At 42.7% G+C, this 9,671-nt stretch overlaps 1 pseudogene across 1 annotated transcript; it reads right to left on the bottom strand.

Annotated features, from left to right (window-relative positions):
* Window positions 1-6,807: 6,807 nt before the first annotated feature.
* On the bottom strand, window positions 6,808-8,392 carry LOC111539358 (annotated as a pseudogene). Its single transcript, XR_002730648.3, has 2 exons — window positions 8,352-8,392; window positions 6,808-8,235 (listed from the first exon to the last, which is right to left on the bottom strand). The product of XR_002730648.3 is annotated as a guanine nucleotide-binding protein G(I)/G(S)/G(T) subunit beta-1 pseudogene (transcript).
* Between the last annotated feature and the right edge of the window lie 1,279 nt (window positions 8,393-9,671).

Genomic DNA, 9,671 nt, shown 5'->3' with positions numbered 1-9,671 from the left:
GAAAAGAAAGAAAAAGAAAGGAAGAAAGGAAGAAAGGAAGAAAGGAAGAAAGAAAGAAAGAAAGAAAGAAAGAAAGAAAGAAAGAAAGAAAGAAAGAAAGAAAGAAAGAAAGAAAGAAAGAAAGAAAGAACTTATGTAACTTCAATAATCTGACATCTCGTGACGGGCAACCCAAGTCTTTTGATGAGGCTGATCAAAAACCATGATGGTTCACCACTGCATATGCAGTCATCCAAAGAGCTGAACTATCGAGAAATTTTATCTTTCACTAACACAAATGCACAAAAAGGACATCTCTTAATTTTTTGAGGACATTTCAATGTTTTTATATACATGCACAATGCTTATACACAAATGCACCTTTGTGGAGACAAATTTGCAAAAAATGCATGAAAAACTCAGGAAGCTGAGGCAGGAGAATTGCTTGAGCCTGGGAGGTAGAGATTGCAGTGAGCGGAGAGTGGCCATTGCACTTCACTTGGATGACAGAACAAGACTCAGACAGAAGAAAAAACAAAAGATTTAGAACTCTGAAAGTCTTTACACAATTAATACCTCCAGTATTGGAAGTGATGCAAAGATGAGATACATACCATAGAGACTTCTAAAAAATAATGCCAGTAATTTAAAGTAGCAGGAAAAAAACTAAACTAAACTAAACCAAAAGCCGAAAAGAAAATCTGACATACAAAAAAGTGCATTACAGAGATAGACTATGGGTAATTGCACAGAGGTAGTCCACAAGAGCTGAACAACTGTAACAATCATTGACCATGATTGTAACACCAACTGTAACATCAAGACCACGAGTCTTACACCTCAATGAATACCTGCTTTTTTTTCTTTTAGGGCTTGAGTCTCCTTGAAAAATATGTTCACATTCATTTTCTACGTGACACTGCTCTTTTTGAAAATTTTCTGTGATCCTCTGTACATAGATATCAGCATTCCCTATTAATTTTCCCATGCCATGTGTCTATGTTGTTTTGGCCATATGGAAACCCATTTCACATGTACTCATATACAGACCACAGATTTAGTGGAAACAATACTGGTGATCAAACAGCAATATCAGGCCACCGCCATGGCTCACTGTAATCCCAGCATTTTGGGAGGCCGAGGTGAGTGGATCACTTGAGGTCAGGAGTTCAAGACCAGCCTGGCCAACATGGTAAAACCCCATCTCTACTAAAAATACAAAAATTAGCCAGGCATGGTGGCACGCACCTGTAATTCCAGGTATTCGAGAGGCTGAGACACTAAAATCGCTTAAACCCAGGAGCCAAAGACTACAGTGAGCTGAGATCGCTCACTGTGCTCCAGCCTGAGCAACAGAGCAAGACTCTGTCTCAAAACAAAAAATAAAAAAAAACCCAGCAACAGCGGTGAGTGCTTTCTCATCCTACCACGTACATAATTATTTTTTAACTGGTCAGTAACTTCACTAGCTTCTTCAGGCAAATGTGGCTTTAATTTATCAAAAACTCCTGGAATGTCATCATCTGGAAGGAATGTCAATGCAGGCAAATGACATATTTTTTTAACTGAAGTTTTCATTGTTCCCTTATTGCCTGGCTAATCCCCTCATCTAATTTTCCACCAAATGCATTGGGCTGAATGGAAAAAACAAATTTTATTAGTAATACCTTGAAATTCACTTTTAGAAGGCTTTGATTAGTCCTGATTCCACACCTGTCGTTACAGTTTGAGGATTCAGTTGAAATCCATTTTCTTCTACAAAGTCCACCAAATCTACAAATACGGTTTTACAACGTGCCTCACTTTTTTCAGTCATTAATACATAAATAAGCAAATAAATTCTAGAGATTTCGGATTTAACGGGGGCATAAATTGTATATAATTCATTAAAAAAGAAAAAACAGTGTGGACAGTTCTGAAAGTGCCATCCATTAGCCAAAGATAAGCATGTGCTGATTTTTCTGTTAGATTTACTGGAAGATACAAGAAGTCTATCTTCTTCAACAGTGAAATCCCAAATTCAGGATAGTTTGCCATTCAATATCAGCAAATAGCTTTGATTCAGAAGGTTGCTGAGCTTGTTGAATTATTTTTATTCTCTGACAAAGGGCATTCTTTAAAGGCAAGAATGGTGCTATGTGTGAAGGGGCAAAAGTCATACATGATTGAATAATTTAGCAGGGGAGACTTGTTGGATTTTTTGCCTGTGTTTTCACTTCTTCTGTAATTTCAAAATACTCACTGCACTTGTATTTAAAGAGTGGTTGTAGTCAAGGTTTTTTTTTTTTTTTTTGAGACATAGTCTTGCTCTGTTACCCAGGTTGGAGTGCAGTGGCGCCACCTCGGGCTCACTGCAACCTCCGCCTCCCAAGTTCAAGTAATTCGCCTGCCTCAGCCTTCTGAGTAGCTGGGACTACAGGCATGCACCACCATGCCTGGCTAAATTTTTTGTATTTTTCGTAGAGACAGGGTTTTGCCATATTGGTCAGGCTGGTCTCGAACTCCTGACCTCAAATGATCGGCCTGCCTCAGCCTCCCAAAGTGCTGGGATTACAGGCGTGAGCCACTGCACCCGGCCTACAAATTTCTAAAGTATATGCTGTCCATTTGAAACTCTGGTTATTGCTCAGCCATCGCAATTAAGCAATTTTCTGCTTTCACAGCATCAATAATAATTAGCTTTTAGACTTTTATATTTCATCATTAAGCAAAGTCATACAATGATCACAGCCTTTTTGTGAGGAAACAATTTCACAGATCTCTTCCATTATGTTGTGAGAAAGTCAGTAAGGGGGAATGATTTTCAGCTTCCCTAACACTGAGTCTGTATTAGTCAGGGTTTTCCAGAGAGACAGAACCAATAGGGTATGTGTATACATATAGGAGAGAGCATTAGGGGAATTGACTTATGCAATTATGGAGGCTGAGAAGTCCCACAACATCTGCTGGAGACCCGGGGATGCCATTAGCATGGCTCAGACCAAGTCTGAAGGTCTCAGAACCAGAGAAGCCGAGGGTGTAACTCTCAATCTGAGGTCAAAGGCCTTAGGACTCGGGGGCCTGCTGGTGTAAATCTGGAGCCCAAAGACTGGTGAGCCAGGAGGTCTGATGTTCAAGGCAGCAGAAAAAAAAAAAAAAAAAAGCCTATCCCAGTTCTCAGAGAGAGACCAATTCGCCTTCTGTGTTTTTTCTCTCCAGGCCGTCAGTGGATTGGACAGTGCCCGCGAACACCGAAGGCAGATCTTTCCCACCTAATCCACTCTGACTCACACTACAGTCTTCTCTGGAAACGCCCTTCCAGACACACCCAAAATAATGCATTACCAAGTTTCTAGGCATTCTTTAATCTAGACAAGTTGGCACCTAAAATTAAGTCCAAAAGTTTACCCCTTGTCAACTTGGAACCCCTACAAATCTCCTTAAATATATTTGATTTCCAAATAAAGACAATAACAGGTGGAGCGCGGTGGCTCATGCCTGTAATTCCAGCACTTTGGGAGGCTGAGGTGGGCACATTACTTGAGCTCAGGAGTTCAAGACCAGCCTGGGCAATATGGTGAAACCCCGTGTCTACAGAAAATACAAAAATTAGCCAGGCATGGTGGCATGTGCCTGTACTCCCAGCTACTCAGGAGACTGGTGGTGGGATGACTGCTTGAGCTGAGGAAGCTGAAGTTGCAGTGAGCTGAGATTGCACCATGACACTCCAGCTTGGGCGACAGAGTGAGACCTTGTCTTGAAACAAACAAACAAATGCAATTGCTATCAAAATACCAATGACATTCTTCACAGAAATAGAAAAGAAAAAAAAATCTTAAAATTTATGTGGAACCACAAAAGACCCTGAATAGCCAAAGCAATCCTGAGCAAAAAGAACAAAAGTGGAGGCACCATATTATCTTGATTTCAAAATTTGCTACAAAGCTATAGCAGTCAAATAAGCATTGGAGTGGCATAAAAACAGATACATGGACCAATGGAATGTATAGAGAACCCAGATACAAATCCATGCATTTACGGGCAACTTTTTGACAAAAGTGCCAAGAATATACACTGGGGGAAGGACAGTCTCTTCAATGAATGCTGCTGGGAAAACTAGATAACCATGTGCAGAAGACTGAGACTGAAACTAGATCCCTGCCTCGCACCATACACAAAATCAAATCAAAATGAATCAAAGACCTAAATGTAGGACCTGAAACTATGAAGCTACTAGAAGGAAACATTGGGGAAAAACTCCAGGACATTGGTCTGGGCAAAGCTTTTTTTTTTTTTTTGAGATGGAGTCTCACTCCGTCGCTTAAGCTGGAGTGCCGTGGTGCAATCTTGGCTCACTGCAACCTCCACCTCCAGGGTTCAAGCAATTCTTCCTGCCTCAGCCTCTCAAGTAGCTAGGATTACAGGCGCCTGCCACCATGCCCAGCTAATTTTTGTATTTGTAGTAGAGACAGGGTTTCCCCTTGTTGGCCAGGCTGGTCTCAAACTCCTGACCTCAGGTGATCTGCCTGCCTCAGCCTCCCGAAGTGCTGGGATTATAGGCATGAGCCACTGCACCCGGCAAGGGTGAAGATTTTTTGGATAAGGCCTCAAAGGCACAGGCAACCAAAGCAAAAATAGATAAATGGGATTGCATCAAGTTTAAAAGCTTCTGCACAGCAAAGGAAACAACCAAGAAAGTGGAACGATAACCTACAGAATGGGAAAAAAATATCTGCAAACTACCCATCTGACAATGATCTAATAACCAGAATATATAAGGAGCTTTAATAACTCAATAGCAAAAGATGAAAAAAATCTGATCTAAAAAGTGGTTAAAAGACCTGAATAGGTTGGTGGGGCTCGGTGGCTCACGCCTGTAATTCTAGCACTTTGGGATGCTGAGGCAAGCAGATAACCTGAGGTCAGGAGTTGGAGACCAACCCTGACCAATGTGGAGAAATCCCATCTCTACTAAAAATACAAAATTAGCCAGGAGTGTTGGCACATGCCTGTAATCCCAGCTACTTTGGAGGCTGAGGCAGGAGAATCGCTTGAACCCAGAAGGTAGAGGTTGCAATAAGCCGAGATCCACCATTGCACTCCAGCCTGGGCAACAAGATCAAAACTCCATCTCAAAAAAAAAAAAAAAAAAAAATCTGAATGGGTCGGATGCGGTGACTTACACCTGTAATCCCAGCACTTTGGGAAAACAAGGTGGGTGGATTGCTTGAGGTTAAGAGTTCAAGACCAGCCTGACCAATGATAAAACCCTGTCTCTACCAAAAAATACAAAAATTAGCCGGGCGTGGTGGTGCACCTGCAGTCCCAGTTTCTCAGGAGGCTGAGGTGGGAAAATCACTTGAACCTAGGAGGTGGAGGTTGCAGTAAGCTGAGATCATGCCACTGCACTCCAGCCTGGGCAATAGAATGAGACCTTGCCTCAGTAGAATAAAAAAAGATCTAAATAGACATTTCTCAAAAGAGGACATACAAACAGCTAACAGGTATATGAAAAAATGCTCAATGTCACTAATCATCAGAGAAATGCAAATCAAAACTTCAATGAGATATCATCTCACTCCAGTTGAAATGGTTTCTATAAAAAAGACAGGCAGCTGGGCATGATGGCTCACGTCTGTAATCTCAGCACTTTGGGAGGCTGAGGTGGGTGGATCACCTGAGGTCAGGAGTTCGAGATCAGTCTGACCAACATAGTGAAACCCCATCTCTACTAAAAATATAAAAATTAGCCAGATGTAGTGGCAGGTGCCTGTAATCCCAGCTACTCAGGAGGCTGAGGCAGGAGAATAGCTAGAACTCGGGAGGTAGAGGTTGCAGCAAGCTGAGATTACACCATTTCATCCCAGCCTGGGGGACAGAGCAGGACTCAGTCTTAAAAAAAAAAAAAAAAGACAGATGCTGGTAAGGATGTGGAGATAAGGAAACCATCGTACATTGTTGGTGGGAATATAAATTAGTAGAGTCACTATGGAGAATAGCATGGAGTTTCCTCAAAAAAAAAAATAAATAAATAAATTAGAACGACCACAAGCTCCAGCAATTCCACTACTAGGTAGGTCTATCCAAAAGAAAGGAAATCAACATATGGAAAAGATATCTCCACTCTCATGTTTATTGCGGCACTATGTACAATAGCCGTAGTATGAAAGCAACCTAAGTGCCATCAATAGATGAATAAAGAAAATGTGATATATATATATATACACACACACACACACAATGGAATATTATTCAGCCATAAAAAGAATGAAATCTTGTCATTTGCAGCAACATGGTTGGAACTAGAGGCCATTATGTTAAGTGAAATAAGCCAGGCACAGGAAGACAAATATCACATATTCTCACTTATATATGAGAGCTAAAGAAGTGGATCTCATAAAGACAGAGAGTAGATTCATGTTTACTAGTGGCTGGGAAAGATAATGAGAAAAGGGAATGAAGAGAAAGAAGTTGATAATAATGAGTACAAATAAACATTCTGATAGAAGAAATAAGACCTATTGTTATATAGATTAGTATGGTGACTATAACATATTTCAAAATAACCAGAAGAGAATTGGAATGGTTCTAGCATAAAGAAGAGACAAATATTTAAGGTGATAGAAAAACATTTTTTAATGATCTTCAAGTTAAAATAAGTAGGAAAAAGCTAGTTATCAGGGAATTCAAGTCCAAGGAGTATAATATTATACAAGGTTTTCTAAGTAATAATCATTGCTCTCATTTATTGAGTTACCAAGTAGGTATCAGGTACTGTGTGAAGCACTTAACCTGACTTACCTAATGTAACATTTGAAACAACTATTATTAATACCTTTTTTTTTTACCTTCTGGTTAACATTTTTATTATATATTTCCTTTTAAAATTCATTCAAGACAAAAAAGAAAACAAAAGACGATGGCCCCGGAAGGAATGCACAATTTGTTTTAGTTTTACAGCACAGAGATCCTTCTCTTACTGGGAATTGTGCTCTTGGTTTCAGCAATAAGTGAAGGAAAAAAGATCTTGCCCTTTTGAAGTTCTGAGGGGAGGTGTAGGGTGTCCACGTTAGTGCGGTTGGATGGGATATGCTCTCATGGTAACGCGTCCAAGTTGGAATGGTCTTCCAGTCTCCATGGCATCCACATGCTACTGGCGTTAGTTCCAGATCTTGAGGAAGCTATCCCAGGACCCTGTCGCCACAGCCATGCCATCATCAGTCACGCCCAGGCAGCTGACGCGGTTGCCATGCCCAGCCAAGACACCTGCCCTGTCGGCTTTGAGCGTGTCCCAGACGTTGCAATTAAAGTCGTGGTACCCAGCAAGGAGGAGGCGCCAGCTCTTGGAGAAGGAGACAGAGGTGATCCCACAGATGATGTTGTGGTGGGAGTAAGTCATGAGCTCCTGGTCGGCACGAAGGTCAAACAGCCTGCAGGTGGCGTCGTCTGAGCCAGTGGCAAATGCATTGCCGTTTGGAAAGAAGCAAATGGCATTGATGTCAGACTCGTGGCCGGTGAAGGTCTGCCGGCACATGCCTTCTTGCACATCCCAGAGTTTGGCTGAAGCATCACAAGCACCAGAGACAAACAGTCTGGTGTCAGGAGCAAGAGAAAGGCTCATGACATCTCCAGTGTGTCCGGTAAACGTGGTCGTCTGCTGGCCGGTCTCGATGTCCTACAGGGCACATGTGGTGTCTCCAGAGCTGGTGACGATCTGATTGTCATCCAGGAATCGGCAGCAGGACAGGTAACCTGTGTGTCCTGCCAGCTCACGACTCACGCGCACGTTCCCCTCAGGAGTTTTCAGATTGTAAATGGAGCAAATGTTATCCAGGCCACCGCAGGCCACATAGTTCCCAGAAGGGGCATATGCACAGGTCATGACCCAGGAGGAGCGCAGAGGGATGGCGTGGACCTTGGTGGTGGTGTAGCTGTCCCAGATGATAAGTTTACCATCCTGCGAGGCACTGACGAGAAGCCTGGAGTCTGTGCCCCAGTGCATGGCGTATATCTTGGCCAGGTGCCCCCGCAGTGTCCTCCTCGTGCGCATTTGGATTCTTCCCACTGGGTCAATGTTGTTTGTGATCTGAGAGAGAGTTGCATCTGCACATGCTTTACTGACGTCTCGAATCTGGTTTTTAAGTTGCTCGGCCTCCTGCCGTAACTGGTCAAGCTCACTCATCTTCTGATCTTAGTGCTCTTCGATGCCACCTCCAAGAATGTGAGATCTTAATTCAGAAGGGCTTCTGGTCTGGTCTCCAATACATGTAAACTTGTCTCAGCGCCCTCGTCGCGGCCTGACGCGCCCACACCGCCACCTCGGCCGCTGCTCGGGAGGTCGTCGCGCTCGGGCAGCGCTGCGCGCTCCGCGGGCGCTGCGGGCAGGTGCGCACCGGCAAGGCTCGGTCCACTCCCGCCGCGGCGTCTGCTCCACTCGCCGCCCGCGCCCGCGCCCGCGCCCGCTCCCGCTCCCGCTCCCGCCGCCGCCGCCGCCTCCGTCCTATTAATACCTATTTTGTTTAAAAAAAAAAAAAAAAATAGAAGAAGAAGCTAAGTTCCCAAAAAGTTGGACAACTTGCCGAATCTGGCCAATGTCTAACCTAAAGTTCAAATTCAGGTCTCAGAACTCAGGGCCTGTGTCCTTAAGCGCTCCGTGATTTGACCTCATAATTTATTTATATATGTATTTATTTTGAGACAGAGTCTTGTTCTGCCACCCAGGCTGAAGTGTGGTAGCTCAATCACAGCTCATTGCAGCCTTGACCTCCCAGGCTCAAGTGATCCTCCTGCCTCAGCCTCCTGAGTAGCTGAACTACAGGTACACAACACTATGCCTGGCTAATTTCTTTTTTTTTTTTTTTTTTTTTTTGGTAGAGATAGGGTCTCACTGTGTTACCCAGCCTGGTCTTGAACTCCTGGGCTCAAGCAATCCTCCTGTCTTGGCCTACCAAAGTGCTGGGATTACATGTGTGAGCTACCCTGTCTGACCACCTTATGAAATTAAAACAATATTTCCACACTACATTTAAATCTCTTGGGACCAAACCAAATTATCTACCAGATCCTGAAATTATTAAAGTGATCTCTGTAATTTTTTTAAAATTAGGAAAAATAGGCTAGGTAGTAGAAGGCTGGTGATAGATACACATATTTGTGATTTTTAAGAAGAATGAACTGTGTAATAAGGGGCCATACAACTATGTAGTTTAGTTGTACCATGTCTATAACAACCTCCGTGTTTGGAATACCTTTAGACTAGGAACTTCAGTTTGTACGTGACCCACCACTTCCAGTTATCTTCTCCTAGACATTTTATGTTTCAGTTTTCTGCCTGGCCTTCAGAGAAACTGCAATGTGTCAGCCCTAAAACTATAGAATTCTGTCCCAGGAGAAATTTGAGGACACACACATTGTTTAGAATCACTTTAAAAAGAAGTAGTAATCAATTGTTAAGCATCAGCACAGGTTTATTATAAGCTCATGAGACTAAATTCATTTTCTAAAACAAAGCTATTATATTTATATTGATACTTAGGAGGTTGTGGCAGCAAAAATATAAAGTGTATATTTTAAAAACCTACACGTTAGAATATTTCAGAGGCAAATAAATACTCCAGAAACTGGAAAAAAGATTTGCCTTTGGGAAAGGAACGGGAAAGTTGGAGAACAGAGGAGGAAGGCTTATTTTTCATCACCTGTCCGAAAGCACCTTT

The sequence above is a fragment of the Piliocolobus tephrosceles genome, chromosome 1, assembly GCF_002776525.5.
Source record: "Piliocolobus tephrosceles isolate RC106 chromosome 1, ASM277652v3, whole genome shotgun sequence".
Classification (NCBI taxonomy): Eukaryota; Metazoa; Chordata; class Mammalia; order Primates; family Cercopithecidae; genus Piliocolobus; species Piliocolobus tephrosceles.
Note: the sequence above shows the minus strand (reverse complement) of the source record. Positions and strands in the feature narration are given on the sequence as shown.